Source organism: Macrobrachium rosenbergii, chromosome 6, assembly GCF_040412425.1.
Source record: "Macrobrachium rosenbergii isolate ZJJX-2024 chromosome 6, ASM4041242v1, whole genome shotgun sequence".
NCBI lineage: Eukaryota > Metazoa > Arthropoda > Malacostraca > Decapoda > Palaemonidae > Macrobrachium > Macrobrachium rosenbergii.
In genome coordinates, this window is record NC_089746.1 from 14,934,695 (window position 1) to 14,954,028 (window position 19,334).

General features: G+C 37.9%; 1 long non-coding RNA gene across 1 annotated transcript in view; it reads right to left on the bottom strand.

The window, feature by feature from the left end:
• LOC136839224 (uncharacterized) overlaps positions 1–19,334 on the bottom strand; it is a 528,811-nt gene that overhangs the window by 2,093 nt on the left and 507,384 nt on the right. The window lies entirely within an intron of this gene.

The window sequence follows — 19,334 nt, forward strand, 5'->3', positions numbered from 1 at the left end:
AGTGCTTGGGTTTATAGTAAAATTTTCTCAGGTCATTATTTATAAATCATATTATTTGTAGTAAATTCACATATTGCTGTCCAACCACTCCAACTTCCTCTTTTCACTGTCTTAAACTGAACGTCTGAATGTACCCAGCGCTTGGGTCTGTAGCCAAATTTTCATAAATCATGAATTATAAATGTTCTCTCTTTGTTTTCTTGGCTTTGCAGCCAAATTTTCTTGAGTCGTTCATTATAAACAATCTCTCTTTGTAGTAAATTCACTGTATTAATTCGGCCAAAGAGCCTCCAGTCTGTTAACTGCCTGGTCTAGGTATTACTCTTTTGGTAAATTACGACTTAAAAAAAGGCAGCTTGGTCGAAGTCACAAGCACAGCCTTGAACAGAAGGTTGTCACGTTGCGCAGAATGCCTGTGAAAGCGAGAGGAATTTCATCAAAAGGATGTCATGAAAGAACCCTTTTGTAAAGGAGGCTGCTGCTGCTGGTACTAAAGGGTTAAAGACTAGGGGGGTAAGGGGGAAGAAGGGGGGAGACGGGACAAACAACTATTAGCACTTACTCAGAACTTTCAGTGCACAAGCACTCTCAGTACAGGAAGGGGCCTCGGAGGAAACAGAGGCACACAGAATTATCAAAGAAATGAAACCAAGTTAAATCGGTCTTCAGCTGCTCCACGACAAAGGATTCTTGGCAACGGAAATCCTTTTTCTTTTTTGGGGGGGTGGTTTCCAACGGGATTTGCGTCCCAAAAATGGTACTCATATCTGCCAACACTGTTCTGTGACTTTCCGCTTACTGGAAAAAGGAAAATGATGCAGGAGTTAAATTTAGTGGCAAATCAAAAGTAGGTCCAACTGAGCTTCATGGTAGCAGAATCCAGCCGAAATCACGAAGAGGAATTGCTGTGATAATGAAAACATTTTATTTTATTTCAGTAAGGAAAGGTAAAAGAGAAAGAGGGGAGGGAGAGGGCGAAAGAATACTTGGATATTTCGTGCATTGTGGAGATAATGCAAACATATTTTCTCGTATTTCAGAAGGGAGATTAAAAGAGAAAGTGGCGAAAGTTTCAGATAAAGGGAAATCCCCTTCACTTGTGAGTAAGGACACTCGCTACAAGACATATTAGGCTGTAAGTACAAAGAAATAAGATACAAGATAAAACTTAGAGAGAAACGTAACTAAACCTCATGAAATCTAAAAATGCTGAGGAGAACGAAATGAATTCCAAGACAAGGAAATGAATTTCAAAACAAAAGACAAAAAAGAAGTGACAGTTAGAATGTGCCTTAGAATTAGCCAACATTATTATAATAATAATAATAATAATAATAATAATAATAATAATAATAATAATAATAATAATAATAATAATAGGTACTATTGAAAGAAATCGCTGCATCAGCTGCATTGATCTTGTATAGAGTCTTCTCTATTTCCCTTATAACAATTTTCTCTCTCTGTTACTACAACTGTCGAGTAATGCGCCAATGCGATTCATCAGGAGGAGTTAAATTTCCAGGGATTTCAGTTTATTTCTTTTAAGAGCAAGTCAAATTTGGTGAGCGTTGTATTGAGTAAGGGCTTCTCTTGTAAAATAAGGAGCGCTTCTCGCAGTCGTAGTCGTCGCTGATTAGAGGCCCTCGCTATTATCCTGGTGTTTTTGATATCGTCGTGGGAGATAGCCTCCTGGTGTGCGATCCTAGTGTGGTTCCTAATAGCTCCTTCCTGCGCATGGTATGAAATTCTCTTGGACATCTTCATGGCAGTCATTCCAATGTAAGAGCTGAGGCATGGAAGACTACATTCGTCTGCTTCAAGGGATCTCTTGCTGTCGGGGTCGGATTGTTCTTCATGATTAGGTCCCTGGTATGTCGATTTTGGTAGTAGATGACAAGTGCGAGTTCTTTGTCGGCTTCAGTCTTCTTCTTCTTCGTTTAATGTGCTTTTTTCCCATTTTTCATATGGGGTAAGTATTACGCATATGCTCTTTTTATGTTGTGTGGTGCGTTCCCAATGTTTGAATGACTCTGCTTCTTTTTATTGTGTTGATGTTCTGCAATAGCCGAGAACTCCGTTACTCATAGGACGCAAGATACTTGGTAAATAATTCTTCTCACATTGTTATTCTTATTCAGGAGGGGGTTAATTGATTCACCGGGCACTTTCTACATTTTTTATTCTTGTAACACTAATCGTTCGCACGGCCATCCACACTGGACTTAGAAATTTCTCTTGATGTCAGAGAGGAGAGCGACACAGATCTTGCCCTAAAGGGGTTCAAGTTAACTCTAACTAAAAATTGATCAGAATGAACTCTGGACCTATGTTGAATAAAACTCCGCCTCTTTGAGGAAGTCTAGTCTAATCTTAATGGTTCAATTTCAACTCCCACTTTTGGCAAGGACAAATCAGGTCAATTTTGCTGACCTTTTCCCTTCATAATCATTCCTTTAGCTCCTCCTTACTTTCCCATAACTCGACGTTGGTTGTGGTTAAACTCCAATTTACTTGGTCTCATGGCTCATCATTTCAAGTTATCAACACCGTCTCTCTCTCCCTTTCTCTCTCTCATAATCCCGATCAGTGAATTTCATACTTATTCACTGTAGAAATACTTTCAAATTCATTGCATAACATAAGCATGATGCCTTCTTTTGAAGGACTTTGATTTGGCGTTGGGGTAGGATGTAGTCTCGATCGGCTGCCCTGCCTGACATCGCTTAGACCCCAGTAGCACATGTGTATATGTATCGTGCCAAATCCCCAGCTCCCTTCCTCCCAGCAGCGAGGAGACGTGAGCGGCTAGGTCGACAGTTTGAGACGTGTGAGGCGTCTGTTATGTTTTTAGATGTTGGAGTGGCTTTGTTTGCGTGTGTATTAGTCTGTAACACCCATTTGCTTTCAGCAAACCTATCCGTTGATTACGTACATAATCCCGGGGTGTCTACACGGATAGCAAAGTGTCTGCCCGCTCTGAACGCTCGGCTGCGGATTTGAACCCGCGACACAGACTTCGTATGAAGTCCGAGTCTGCTGCTCTACCGACCGAGCCATTGAGGCTCCTCTTTGCTGGCTTCAGTGGGGGTCACATTCTCCATGACAATTTTTTTAGTACGTCTTCATCCTCACAGTAATGTGAGTGCATTTTTGCCTTATAATACAGCTGGATTTTCTGGGGTTGGGGCTGCGGTCTCTTATTCTCGTTGTACCACTGATCCAGCGCTGTATGAACTTCCTTATTGATTTGTTGGTTTGAGTACCCGTTATTCACGAGTATCTAGGAGACGTGGTTGAGCTCATGGTGAGTATCCTGCCAGGATGAACAGTGGGTGAGGGCCCTCCTAACATAGGCCCTGACCATGGTGTTCTTGAACCTTGCAGGGCACTTGCTGTTGCCATTAAGGCACAGGCCTAAGATTGTCTGCTTCGTGTAGACTGAAGTTTTTAGGCCATAGTCAATTTTGGAGACACGGACATCGAGGAAGGGAAGCCGGCTGTTGTTGCTAAGTTTGATGGTGTAATTCAGTGAACTGCACTATTGGAACATACACCGAACAGCGTCAACCTCATCCTCGTCATCTGCTTGCACAAAAATGTTGTCAATGTATCTTGTGTATTTACGGGGTCTCCTTATATGTGAGAAGACTCTCTCCACTTCCGTGCCCAAGTAGACGTTCATGAAGAGGACACCGAGGGGGGAACCCATCGCGACACCGTCTTTCTGTCGGAACATCTAGCCTCTACGGGTGGAGAAAGGACCCTTCTTTGCACATATCTCGAGGAGGGCCCATAATGATACTTCTGGGATGTTCAGCTGGGGTGTGGAAGTCTCTGTAGACGCAGTCAATGATGGTATCAATGGTCTCGTCGACAGGAACGTTCGTAAAAAGGGATTCTACGTCGAAGGAGGCCATATTACCAGTCAATCGGAGTCTCCGATTTCTTCAAGGAACTCTGCTGAAGAGTGCAGGCTGTAACGGCTTGGAACGTAGGGCGTCAAAATTTGGTTTAGGCACTTGGCTAGTCCATATGTGGGGGCAGGTGTCTGGCTGATGATGAGGCGGAGGTTCCCATTCTTGTGCGTTTTCACGTTGCCATACAGGTAACCGAGGTTGTAATCTCTGATGATGGGCGGGAGGCGAACTGTATTTGTGGCTGCATTGACACTGTTAATGATATCATCAACCTCTTTTAATTCCTTTAGTTGGGTTCTTCGAGGGGCGCTCAAATTTTGGTGCTGTCGGACAAGATGACATCCAGTTTCTGGTGGTACTCCACCATTTTGATCAGAATGAAGGCTGCTGTCTTGTCCACTTGGTGCACAGTAATGTACTCTTGTTGCCACAGTTCCTTGGCAGCCTCCTTCATCTCACGTGAGAAGATACCACTATTATAGGTACCACATGAGGGCTTTGGCAAGTAGGAAAGGCTGCAGGGAGTCAGTAGTTCGGGCGAGGTTGTGGCTCTCATACTGTTGTATAGAGTCGAAAGAGAGGAGTTTGAAGACGAACATCCTGACGAAGAAGAAGATGACAACCACGATAATGATGCACCAAATCTACAAGATTTGGGATACCCAAAGAACACAGAAGTATGCGTCGCCCACCTCAAACAAGGATATGAAAAGACGTTTGCGGGACATCACTCGGAAACTTATCTCACTCAACGGGCGCAAACTCCAGATGCCGTAACAGACAGAAGGATACATCAATTTAACCGACTATGAACCAACTCCCAACCAGGATGAATTGCTGCGGTTAGGGTTAAACTGCCACATCATTGCCAAGTCAAAGCCCTGGAGAAGAGACTGGAAGTCGAACTGCTGTTCGACTCCATATAACAGTATGAGAGCCACAACCTCGTCCGAAACACTGACTCCTTGCAGCCTCTCCTGCTTGCCGAAGCCTTCACGGAGCGTGGTACCCATAAGCAGTATCTTCTTACGTGAGATGAAGGAGGCTGCCAAGGAACTGCGACAACAAGAGGACATCACCGTGCACCGAGCAGATAAGATCAATGCAGCTGATGCAGCGATTTCTTTCAATAGTACCTGTTTAAGAGAGGGCCTCTTGCCAAAATAATAATAATAATAATAATAATAATAATAATAATAATAATAATAATAATAATAACTGGTTCACGATATCATTTCTTAGTTTGCACCATAGTTCAGGGTGTAACAAGAGACACGTATTACCTAACTTAAGTTTAATAATTATATTCAGTCGACACTTTGCAAGTACCTTTTATAATGTCTCCTGAGTAAATCTTGAAAAAGAATTTGTATTTTAATCACATTTTAGTTTGGAAGAAAAATTGTAACTGTAATAACCTAGAATTAGTTTCATTTGTATCAATAAACCCAAAATTGGGACTTGATTATATTTATTCATTTTAGAGAATAATATATTATTGTATCTTGTACACTGACAATAAAAATATGTAATGGATATTAGCACCTTTAACACATAGTCCTTACGAAGAGAGAGAGAGAGAGAGAGAGAGAGAGAGAGAGAGAGAGAGAGAGAGAGAGAGAGAAAATCAGAATCTTTAACGTATAGCTAGAGAGAGAGAGAGAGAGAGAGAGAGAGAGAGAGAGAGAGAGAGAGAGAGAGAGAGAGATATCAAAACCTTTAACATATTGCCATTACGGAGAGAGAGAGAGAGAGAGAAGAGAGAGAGAGAGAGAGAGAGAGAGAGAGAGAGAGAGAGAAATCAGAACCATTAACATATAGCCCTTACGAAGAGAGAGAGAGAGGAAGAGAGTGAGAGAGAAAGAGAGAGAGAGCAATATTTCACAGAAGCATTGTACTTCCTCTGCCACTGTCTTTTATCTAGAAAATTATCTTAGAACGTAGCTATTCTTGTTCGAATTTCTACAAAATAATATTACACCATTTCCGTTGCCTTTACCTATTTTTTTTTTTTTTTTGAATAGTAGCGATTCCCATTATACGCTGATTATAAGTGTTTGTCTTAAAAACTTGGGGGAGATTTATATTTCTGTTTGGGATATTTCTACGTAGATGTGACATCAAGCTAAGTTCCATAATTATTTGAATCTTTTATCTTTCAAGGCAGCCAGGCAACGAAGGAAGACAGAGAGAGAGAGAGAGAGAGAGAGAGAGAGAGAGAGAGAGAGAGAGAGAGAGAGAGAGAGAGAGAGAGAGAGAGAGTATGTAAGATTAAGAGAAAATTAAGGATATGAATAAGTGTTGTACACGATAGTTTTAAAGGTATCTCGACATGTAGAAATAATATAATGCTTCTTTGAAATAATATCTGCGGACTTCAACTCTCTCTCTCTCTCTCTCAATTTTATTCGTCATCTTTGTTTTGTCCTTCTTTCAGCATACGTAATCGTACTTTTAGCTAAAACTTTCGCCTCTCAAATGGACGAAATACCAAGGTTTTCTTTCGACCTCCCCTCTTTTCTTTTTGCCCTCCCTGGCCCTCTTCATCTTCCCCCTTTCCCCTAACACACCCCCTCCTGCCCTGCCCCAAAAAGAAAGCGGTGCTTTCATTCCAACCACAATTTCTCTTGTGATTTCAGCCGAGCTCTGCCAAAACAAACCGGCTGCCGAACCTACTTTTGTTTCGTCACTAAATTTAACTCCTGAATATTTTCGTGTGTGGGTATTTTCGTGTGTGGGTGTGGTTTTTCTTTTATGAATGTGCGAAAAAAAACCGAAATCCCCTTTAGAAAAAAAAGAATTATATCTTCCAACACTTCGTGGCTTTTTTCACATTTTTTTTATAAATAGGCAAAAACACATAGAGAAGTGTTGGAAGATATAAGCGTGTTTTTTTTTTCTAAAAGGGCTTTCAGTTATCAAGGGACATTTGTCAGTAAGGGCATCATCGTTTTTCTTTGGGTTTACTGTTCGTGTGTGTGTTGTTTTTTTTTCTCTCTCTCTCTCTCTCTTTACCCAACCCTTGCTGCTAAAATGTTTTTTTGTAAGGAAAGTTTTAGAAAGTGCCATTGGGTGGATGGGCCGTTTTCTCTACCACCCCCTCTCTCTCTTTCCCTTATCCACCCTCTCTTTCCCCTCTCTATCTCCTTTCTCCCCCCTCTCGCCCCTCTCTCTTCGTTCTCCATCCACTCTCCCCCCTTCTCTACCCTCTCCTTTCTCACCCCCTCTCTCTCCCTACTCCACCTCCCCCCTTTTCTTTTCCCCTCCCTGGCCCCTTCATCTTCCCCCTTTCCCCTAACACACCCCCTCACACCTGCTCCCACCCGTTTTCCGCCCTCCCCCTCTCCCACCCCGTCCCCATCCTTGGCCCCTCGTCCTAACCCTTAGAGTAAAAGCCCCCTACAAAAGGGGGTCTTCAGAATAACCCTTTTGACAGATATCGTCTCGAAGTCACCGACTCTCGAAATATTGCGTCATCGATATGATTTCGACAACCTGGGATTGTTGATACTTTTATTTGGGAGATCAAAGTTGTGGCTTTTGTACAGCATCAGGTGAGTCTGGAGGGAAGTATACAGAAAGACAAATATATATATATATATATATATATATATATATATATATATATATATATATATATATATATATATATATATATATATATATATATATATAAATTTCTGACTCACGTCGGGATCGAACCCAGGTCTTTCAGGTGGAAGACAAGGGCGCTATCCACTAGGCCATACAAGTCTAAAAGAAGTTGGAACCTGAGAGCAACTGCACCCAAGGAATTACCTGGGCAAGCTAACTGCTTGCATACCAGCGAGTTTTCCCCAACTTCCTGACTCAGCAATGACCCAATAGACAGCATTTCATTCGAATTATCCTTCTGAGTGAATAAGATAGAAATAGTCAACACACAATCACGTGTGGAACAGAAATAAATTTCTGACTCACGTCGGGATCGATCCTGACGTGAGTCAGAAATTTATTTCTGTTCCACACGTGATTGTGTGTTGACTATTTCTATATATATATATATATATATATATATATATATATATATATATATATATATATATATATATATATATATATTAGACAGTATAATTAACACACCAAAAGCCCAACGGCCGAATTAAAACAGTTATTCTTGTAGAGAGAGAGAGAGAGAGAGAGAGAGAGAGAGAGAGAGAGAGAGAGAGAGAGAGAGAGAGAGAGAGGGGGTTGATGGTGTGACGTCAGCTTTTCGGGACGGATATAATTTTTGAGGAACCAATAAGTTGCGCCTGGGAAAGGAACTTACGATAAGTAACTGCTTCTGTTACCACTTATAGTAACAAAATACTAGCTTGTTGGAAAAACTCATAAGTTATACTTATATACATACATACATACATACATACATACATACATATATATATATATATATATATATATATATATATAATATTTATATATATAATATATATATATATATATATATATATATATATATATATATATATATATATATATATATATATATATATATATATATATATATATATATATATAGCAAGAAGGCACTAAAGCAGACAGCTTGGTACATGGTTTTCCTTTATTCAGGGCGGCCTACGTTTCGAGATCCTTGTCTCATCCTCAAGGCTAAAAATACAAAGTAAAATATACAAATACAGCAAGGAGATTTAGGATATATGTACAAATAAAATATGATAAAGTAAAACATCAATAAAAAAGGTAAACCTAAAATAAAATTAAAAAAAAAAAAAGAAAAAGAAATAGAAAATTTTTAACTAACAGACCTTATTCCTCGAAGTTCAGTTGCTGTATGAAAAACAATTAACATAAGGTGGGGTGTGGTTTAAGCTATATACAGCGGCGTGGACGAGGAATGATTGTTCAAAGAGGGAACAAGCTTTTTGATCGCTAACGATTCAAGAATAGGAGGTGGTGTTCGTGTTGACTAGTTAGTATAATCTTAAAATCATTATAGTTTATTTTACTTTTGCATAGTTTTATGTGGTTTCTAATATTGGATGTTTCGGGATTAGACAACTTGCACCCAGTGCGAAAGCTAACGCCAATATGTGCGTCACATCTGATCTTAAGCAGTCGGCGTGTGTTTCCCAGGTATGTCTGACAATGGCATTGACAGCAAGTAAATAAATAAACAACACCGGACTGCATTAAAGGGGGCAGTTTTTCTTTGTGACGAAACATACCGCCAATAGTTCTTGGGTTCTTAAATATGAGCTTCACGTCAACTGCAGGAAAATAATTCGTTAAAATCCTTTTTAGATTGGGTAGGAAAGAGGTGTCATGCGTGAACGGAAAACTTATATAATATGTTAATTTATGTGCCAAGTGTGTGTAGCAGGAGGGTGAAAGGACTTATCAATGCTCTCTTAACATACTTTAAAAATAAATTGATGGATAGCAGTTGGATTTAAAATAATCATAAAGAAAACCTATTTCCTTGTGAAAAAGATGCCAGTCGGATGTAAGTGTTATGGCCCTGTGGAGGAGAGTGGACAGGGAATTCAATTTAAAATTATAAAAGCACGAACTGTAAAAATTCTGCCCAAGACCAGTAAAGGTTTTCTTGCGGAACACACCAGTATGAAATCTCTTTTCTTCACGGATGACGATGGTGTCTAAAAAGGATAATTGGTTATTATTTTCTAATTCATAAGTAAATTTAATGTTATTATGTAGCGAATTAGCATACTGCAAAACTAGTCACAGTGGTGACGTTCTTTAAAAAGGACAAAAGTGTCGTCAACATAACGGCTATAAAATAACGGCTTGAAAACAGAGGGACAGCTGTCCAGCAGCTCTCTCGAATTTGTGCATAAAAATATCAGCAAAATGCAGCTTAATGGATTACCCATTCCTACACCTTCCACTTGCATGTAAACTTCATCATTAAACACAAAGGCCGTGTCCCGCACCGCCAACTCCAATAGCTCTTTAAAATCTAAGCGGTTAAAACCGTGGTACATTGTCCTGATCATTAAAAATAGTATCCAAAATATAATCGATTGTTTCCTCCACTGGTATATTAGTGAATAATGACTCTATATCAAAACTGGCCATGACCAAATCGGAATCTTGACATAAAATATTATTTTTAAATTCTAAGGAACTGTTAACAGTAAATTCATTTTGAAAGAGTTTTCCAAGAGAGGGACTATGTATTTTGCAATTTTGTAGTTGGGTGCAGTATATGAAGAAAGGATTGGCCTCATAGGTATATTCTCTTTATGTATCTTGGGAGGCCATACATGATACCATAAGATGATCCAGTGACGAAAAGCTCATCATAAGTAGTTTGAGTAATAACCTGTTTATTTTTAAAGATCTCAGAAAACGGTTAATTTTGTCCTCTTTCTTAAAAATAAGTTTAAAGTCTTTGTTACCAATTTTTTGAAATTTAGAATTTTTTGAAATTTACCCAACTACAAACCCTCTTACTATGAGTACTATTTGCTCTTTGAAGTACTTTTTACCAAACTGAAGAACTTGCCTTTAAACGCTAACCTATCAAAATTCCAAACTGAACTGTCTGCTTTCGCACATACTAATTACCACAAACAGAAAACTAGATGGGCCCCTTTCTTTAACAAAGATGATCTAAATACCCTTCAGAAATTGAGAAAAAATAATAACTTAATATTTTCCAAACCAGATAAAGGTAATGGTACAGTTATTTTGAATAAAGTTGATTATCTCCAAAAAATGCAGAATATACTCACCGATGATTCTAAATTTCAAAAAATTGGTAACAAAGACTTTAAACTTATTTTTAAGAAAGAGGACAAAATTAACCGTTTTCTGAGATCTTTAAAAAATAAACAGGTTATTACTCAAACTACTTATGATGAGCTTTTCGTCACTGGATCATCTTATGGTATCATGTATGGCCTCCCAAGATACATAAAGAGAATATACCTATGAGGCCAATCTTTTCTTCATATACTACACCCAACTACAAAATTGCAAAATACATAGTCCCTCTCTTGGAAAACTCTTTCAAAAATGAATTTACTGTTAACAGTTCCTTAAAATTTAAAAATAATATTTTATGTCAAGATTCCGATTTGGTCATGGCCAGTTTTGATATAGAGTCATTATTCACTAATATACCAGTGGAGGAAACAATCGATTATATTTTGGATACTATTTTTAGTGATCAGGACAATGTGTACCACGGTTTTAACCGCTTATATTTTAAAGAGCTATTGGAGTTGGCGGTGCGGGACACGGCCTTTGTGTTTAATGATGAAGTTTACATGCAAGTGGAAGGTGTAGGAATGGGTAATCCATTAAGCTGCATTTTTGCTGATATTTTTATGCACAAATTCGAGAGAGAGCTGCTGGACAGCTGTCCCTCTGTTTTCAAGCCGTTATTTTATCGCCGTTATGTTGACGACACTTTTGTCCTTTTTAAAGAACGTCACCACTGTGACCAGTTTTTGCAGTATGCTAATTCGCTACATAATAACATTAAATTTACTTATGAATTAGAAAATAATAACCAATTATCCTTTTTAGACACCATCGTCATCCGTGAAGAAAAGAGATTTCATACGGGTGTGTTCCGCAAGAAAACCTTTACTGGTCTTGGGCAGAATTTTTACAGTTCGTGCTTTTATAATTTTAAATTGAATTCCCTGTCCACTCTCCTCCACAGGGCCATAACACTTACATCCGACTGGCATCTTTTTCACAAGGAAATAGGTTTTCTTTATGATTATTTTAAATCCAACTGCTATCCATCCAATTTATTTTTAAAGTATGTTAAGAGAGCATTGGATAAGTCCTTTCACCCTCCTGCTACCACACACTTGGCACATAAATTAACATATTATATAAGTTTTCCGTTCACGCATGACACCTCTTTCCTACCCAATCTAAAAAGGATTTTAACGAATTATTTTCCTGCAGTTGACGTGAAGCTCATATTTAAGAACCCAAGAACTATTGGCGGTATGTTTCGTCACAAAGAAAAACTGCCCCTTTAATGCAGTCCGGTGTTGTTTATTTATTTACTTGCTGTCAATGCCATTGTCAGACATACCTGGGAAACACACGCCGACTGCTTAAGGTCAGATGTGACGCACATATTGGCGTTAGCTTTCGCACTGGGTGCAAGTTGTCTAATCCCGAAACATCCAATATTAGAAACCACATAAAACTATGCAAAAGTAAAATAAACTATAATGATTTTAAGATTATACTAACTAGTCAACACGAACACCACCTCCTATTCTTGAATCGTTAGCGATCAAAAAGCTTGTTCCCTCTTTGAACAATCATTCCTCGTCCACGCCCCCTGTATATAGCTTAAACCACACCCCACCTTATGTTAATTGTTTTTCATACAGCAACTGACCTTCGAGGAATAAGGTCTGTTAGTTAAAAATTTTCTATTTCTTTCTCTCTTTTTTTTTTTTTTTTAATTTTATTTTAGGTTTACCTTTTTTACTGATGTTTTACTTTATCATATTTTATTTGTACATATATCCTAAATCTTCTTGCTGTATTTGTATATTTTACTTTGTATTTTTAGCCTTGAGGATGAGACAAGGATCTCGAAACGTAGGCCGCCCTGAATAAAGGAAAACCATGTACCAAGCTGCCTGCTTTAGTGCCTTCTTGCTATTTTGCTGAGGAATAGCCTGATTTCACACCAATGTATATATATATATATATATATATATATATATATATATATATATATATATATATATATATATATATATCTGTATATAAAAAGAAAAAGGATGAAATGAAATACTTGCATTATTAAATAAAGAAAAATGATTAATCATAACTTCTGTTCAATTCAGCCCCCTCGTCGTCATTTATAGTCTGAAATAAAAGGCTTTCATGACTAAATTCATTACAGAAATAAAGTCTAATTATGCCTCAAGTTTTAAATCACTTCAATTTAGAGGATAACCTCTATAAGAAGCCCCTTAGAGGAGAATATACTCCCAAAATCTATCCAAGTAGTTCGATCTCAGCCTATCAGGTAGAAGAAAAGTTCTTGCCATAGAAACACGTCTGTGACACCCGTCAATTAGCCCAGCGCGGAGAGGCGAAACCGAGTAAGCTGTCTGTCCGTCCGCCCCCAGATCTTAAAAACTGCAGAGGCTAGAGGGCTGCAAACTGGTATGTTGATCATCCACCCTCAAATCGTCAAACTTATCAAATTGCAACCCTCTAGCCTCAGTAGTCTTGATTCTACTCAAGGTTAAAGTTAGCCATACTTGTGCTTCTGGCAACGATATAGGACAGCTACTACCGGGCCGCGATTAAAGTTTCATGGGCCGCGGTTCATACAGCATTATACCGAGACCACCCAAAAGATAGATCTATTTTCGGTGGCCTTGATTATACGCTGTACAAAAAACTCGACAGAGCCGAAGAAACTCGGGCGCAAACAACAGCTGTGAACTGAAAGTCAAGAGGCTGATTTACATCAAATTTCTTTACGACATTATATTTGATGAAGGGATTAAGAAGAGGATACGTGGGTTCTGTAATAACAGTTTAGTATTCTGTTAGTATTTTGAAGAGGGTACATGGATTACGTTAACAAGGATTAATATTTTGTGCCTGTTCTTGAATGACTAAGATGTTAAAGACCCTTCTTAATATTAGTTCTGACAGGAAAATATATGACATATATCACAGGCGTACATTCAAAGGATTAAAGCAAGACATCAATTTGGTAAAATTAATAAAAAAATACTGATGGAATCCTTTAATGCATTAACAATTTAAGTTTGATCTGAAATCACTATAAGTAACATATAATTATCATGTGACTGGTGTGTATTATACGCAATAGCAATTTGATGAAACTGAAAAACAAACTAAAAACTAATGAAATCTCTCACAGATGAGCAACATAAATCTGAAAGTGCTATTTCCGTTAGTACTGCCTATAAGAACTAAAATGATAGAAATCGAAGTCTGAGGAAAGAAACAAAGAGCAGCGGAAGAGCCATCTGGCTGCTGATGTAACACCAGCTGTTGATGGGTATCGTCATGCCCAAAGATGCCAGCCAAATGTCAAAGAGGTTACACGACCAAGAGCATTTAGGTCGGTTATCATATTGCCAAAATAAAAAAGGCCGCATATCTTCAAGCCAGTTAGCAAGCCAATATTTCTTATGAAAAAATGCGTCCTTTCTAGCTAAAGGGATAAAAAGAATTAAGGAATCTATATTGTTATTGCAGTAAAGTTCGTTTATCACGTACAGGCTCGTAACGAATTCAGGCTGATAACGAATGCAAGTGAATTCCCCGATCCCAATTCAAATAAATGAACTTAAAATTGTAGGTATGTAACGAATTCTTTATTACGAAATCAGGTATATAACGAACTATTTTGCTCGTCCCGGTGACAGTTTTACTAGTAAAAAATACCTGTTGTAACGAAGTGACAATTTTATTTTTAAACAAACATCAAACAACTGTTACCCCAGTGAAGCAGGAGAATTAATATGCTGCGTTCATTTCTCATTTAAAGGTTTTAAATAAAGTTAAAACTACAAACAACTCTTGAATTTTGTTTCAAACATTAAAATACATATCCAGTTCCTAAACTAAAAAGACTTTCATTGAAACGCATTAGAAATCTTGATACACGGACGAGGATCCATACTTTATCTCCTGGATTTCGACGACAGTCTCCTGGAAATCGCTATAAACGAACTAGACTGTACTATTATTATTATCATTATTATTCTAAAGATGAACACTATTCTTTTATATATATACAGTATATGTATATGTGTGCGTATATATATATATATATATATATATATATATATATATATATATATATATATATATATATATATATATAATACAATATCAACGGATATGAATGACAATTCTCCAAAGTCCAACAGAGATATTAAGAGAAAAATAAATTAAGGAAAAGTCCCAAGTGGGTGTCCTCGTTAACAGACGATGAATGTATTAGCAGTAAAGTAAAATTCTAAGCTGAAATAATATCTTACTTATAGAATCAGTCACGTATCTTTAACGTGGTCTGACCTGCCATATATCTCTGAGTCGAACTGAATATTAATCAGAATAAATGGCCAAAATAAATCATCCAGTTCGTGCACAAAATATAATATCTTAAGGAATCAAACTATGAAAAAAAAAAAAAACAAAGGCCAAATGAACGTGGCTGAAAATATATCGTTCCCAATTTTGACGGACTGGCTTATCCCATTTTTTTTTATCTTTTAAGTTTTTGAGTTTTCTAGTTAAATTGTTCCGGTTTTTGATACTATGTAATATGTCAAAATTTCATCTGTCTGCGCTGTCGGATTTTCCAACAAAATTTCCTCAAAATGATGAGCAAATTAGAAGCTCTGAATCATTTGAAAATCTCTGAAGCCTATTTTCTCAGAATGAGGACAAAATGAAGCCTGTTTTCTCAGAATGAGGACAAAATGAAGCCTGTTTTCTCAGAACGAAGACAAAATGAAGCCTGTTTTCTCAGAATGAGGACAAAATGAAGCCTGTTTTCTCAGAATGAGGTCAAAATGAAGGCTGTTTTCTCAGAATGAGGTCAAAATGAAGCCTATTTTTTCAGAATGAGGACAAAATGAAGCCTGTTTTCTCAGACTGAGGACAAAATGAAGCCTGTTTTCTCAGAATGAGGTAAAAATGAAGCCTATTTTCTCAGAATGAGGACAAAATGAGGCCTGTTTTCTCAGAATGAGGTCAAAATGAAGCATATTTTTTCAGAATGAGGTAAAAATGAAGCATATTTTCTCAGAATGAGGACAAAATGACGCCTGTTTTCTCAGAATGAGGAGAAAATGAAGCCTATTTTCCCAGAATGAGGACAAAATGAAGCCTGTTTTTCCAGAATGAGGACAAAATGAAGCCTGTTTTCTCAGAATGAGGACAAAATGAAGCCTGTTTTCTCAAATGAGGAAAAAAAGGCCCACGCCAGTCCGTCAAACTAGGGACGATATGGCAGAGCAAAGGCCTAGAGAGGAATAGAAACTTTCTTCTTCTTCTTCCATTCACTGGTCCTGAAAGAACGCCAGAAGAGGGATGCTGAGACCAAGACAAATTGACTTAAATACTTCCTGTCAGTTTCAGGTCCGCGTCTCCCGCCCAAATTTTGAATTCCGACCGACGAAAATGCAATCACTGTATGCAGTAGGTCACATACAAGTCCCTCCCCGTCCTTTTTCGGAAGAACACATTGAAAATTCTTCTTCTGTTATACTGAACTTATCATTTAGGTGCTGTAAGTAAGTTCTTGGTGTTCAGAAAAGTTTTACGCTGGACTTATGCGTCGGAGTTTGCTTTATTCTTCCCTTACATCTTTTCTTCCTTATCGGCGGGCGTAAAACAAAAACAAGTAAAAAATGCGCCGAAGTTTCTTCGGCGCAAAGTACTTTTCTGAACAACATATAATGCTGTATGATAGTCTCAGCTACGGTCCATGAAACTCTCAGCCGCGGCCCGTGAAATTTTCAGGCAGGGCCCGGTGGTGGCCTGTGTTATTGGCACCTATAGCGGTGCCAGACGCACGATCACGGATAACTTTAACATTAAATAAAATTAAATAAAAAACTACTGAATCCAGAGGAATGCAATTGGGTATGTTTGGTGATTGGAGGGTGGCTGATCAACATCAATTTGCAGCCTTCTAGCCTTAGTAGTTTTGAAGATTTGAGGGCGGACGGAAAAAGTGTGGACGGATTAACAAATAGCCTTCTCAGTAGTTTTCTTTTACAGAGAACTGATAATGACTAGCTTCCTTTCGCCTCGTCTTGCTCTTTCATGCGCTCCAGTTTTAGCCATGTTTGCTGCAGGAAATGACTGTCTTTGCTGCAAGTATTCAGTCCGTATAAAATGGATCTTACTACCGGACACTGAGTCTTGGAGAAGCAGTGGAAACAAGAACGTCGTCGTCAGTCTGAGCGTCCACCGTTTCCTCTCTGCAGTGCAAAGGAGGGGCGTCATGGAACTCAGCAATGCTGGTCGCAAGTTCGGGACCTGTTACTTCGGCAGGGAGAGGAGAGCTGGTGTAAGGGTTCCCGTCGGTCTGAACTTGCTTCTTCTGTCCTTGGTGATGGGATTGCTCGGCACAGGGAGAGCCGAGATGCCTCAAGGCAAGTATCTCCTAGTTATTTCTTTCAGGTTCTTTTAATTCAGTGTATAACCAGTTTTATGTCCATCTTTTTCCTTTTATTTTCCTCTGTAGTTAGAGGTCACTACAAATCAATACATATGTATGTTAAGTATGCTTTCATATACCCATGAGTACCTCAGAGAGAGAGATTAGCAATAATGATAAGGAAATATACCCATTTGAAAGGTCGCATACAGCAAATTCATTTTCTTATCTCACCTGTGATATATTATTTAAGAATAATTGTGCAAATACCTAATAAGAGTGCAAGAAACGCAATTATGAGGTTCAGAGATAAATAGGAGTTCACTGTATCACATCTTAACTGCTGGTACTGCTGTATGGTGTTAATAACATAATTAACAAGCTGACCAGGATGTGTAAGGTTCATCTGGAGGAAGAAAGACGCCAAAGAAAAAACGAGCTGTTACAGCTTTGTTATGTGAATGGAGAATAGATACAGGAGCATAATGTTGTTAAGTTTACCTTGGAAAGTGTTTTGTAGGATAATGATTGATAAGGCAAGACAGATAACAGGCGGACTGATAAGAAAAGAGAAGTGGGTGTACATAAGAGGTTTGAGAATGAAAGCAAAACAAATAAAAACTGTGCGGAAGTTTCTTCGGCACAATCGAGTTTTCTGTACAGTGTATAATGCTGTATAAACAGTGGCCCATGAAGCTTCCAGCCACGGCCCTGTGGTGGCCTGCACTATAGTGTTGCCAGACGCACGGTTATGGCTAACTTTAGCTTAAGTAAGATAAAAACTACCGAGGCTAGAGGGCTGCAATTTGGTATGTTTGATGATTGGAGGGTGGATGATCACAATACCAATTTGCAGCCCTCTAGCCTCAGTAGTTTTTAAGATCTGAGGGTAGACAGAAAAAGTGGGACAGAAAGTGCGGACGGACAGTCAAAGCCGTCACAATAGTTTCTTTTACAGAAAACTAAAACTGCGTGTTGCTTACTTAGAGAAAGCTTAGGACAGAATTGAAGAGAAAATTATTGCATAGAATAATCAGTGTTCTAAAGTGGTTTGATCATCAGAAGAGAATGGAAAATATCCCTCACTTGTAAATATCCTTTATTTTGTTATATATATTCTTGACCAAGTCATTTTTCTTGTACATTTACGATATAAAATACTGCACCTTTTTACGAAATATAACGTTCGGATCCAATTTTTTTTATATTGAGGATTTTACGTATTTTGTCCGAATCATTATGAAAGCGTTTATTCTGTTTAGATATGAACAGTCTTACCAAACGTGTCATCAGAGTATCATCTGAATAAGATTTCTGTTAAAAGAATATTTTACGCAAATAAAACACAGTGGGTAAGTTTGGCATATCTAACATTGTCAGATCATCTGTTTCAAGATCTTTCTGTTAAAAGAAAGAATTTTCTTTAAAGTTAGCCAAAAAGATATAATTATGAGAAAATACCTCCTTTCTTAAACTAAATCCAGTACGCTGCACTGAAGGACGTGAAATGCAGTGATGGATGAGGTTCGGTTGGCACGCCTGCAAGTCGAATGTTCAGTAGACCAGTCGGGATGCACGATGACTTCATAATCTACATATGCCAATTTTCTTTTTAATATCATCAAAAATGTCAAGCTGAAAACGCATTTTGCAAATATGAAGGAAATTTCAGAAATATCAGCTAAGGAAATTGGGAATATTGTTTTTTACAAATGAATGGTTTAATGGGAGTCACATAGGCAGAGAATGAATGCTGGTAACGTCATGTGTGTGAACGGAGTTATCAAATCACTTTTATTGACAACTGTACATGAGATAAACATAATTAACTGTTGTTTTTCTTTAATTGTGTTCGAAAGAATTTGTGGAATTATCTTTAGATGTTTTTATTGGTTAATTATATTCGAAAGCATTTATTGAAGTTTCATTAGTCAATATTTTTCTACTATATGAAATTTCTTAATGTCACGTTTCAGTCTCTAGCTCACTATCATTATTATCTACCACTCATTACAGATATGAATAATATATGGAAATACATTAACTTTGATTTTCTGTTTAACCTCATTATGGAGAGTATAAACGTTTTTCTCTGGACAATTCGAGGAGGCCATTCAACACTGAATTAATCGTTTATACATTTGCATAACGGCTGTGAAAGAATACATTATTGATTATGAAAATTTCATACCACACAAATACTTATTGACAAAATCATACTGCATATTATAGGATTC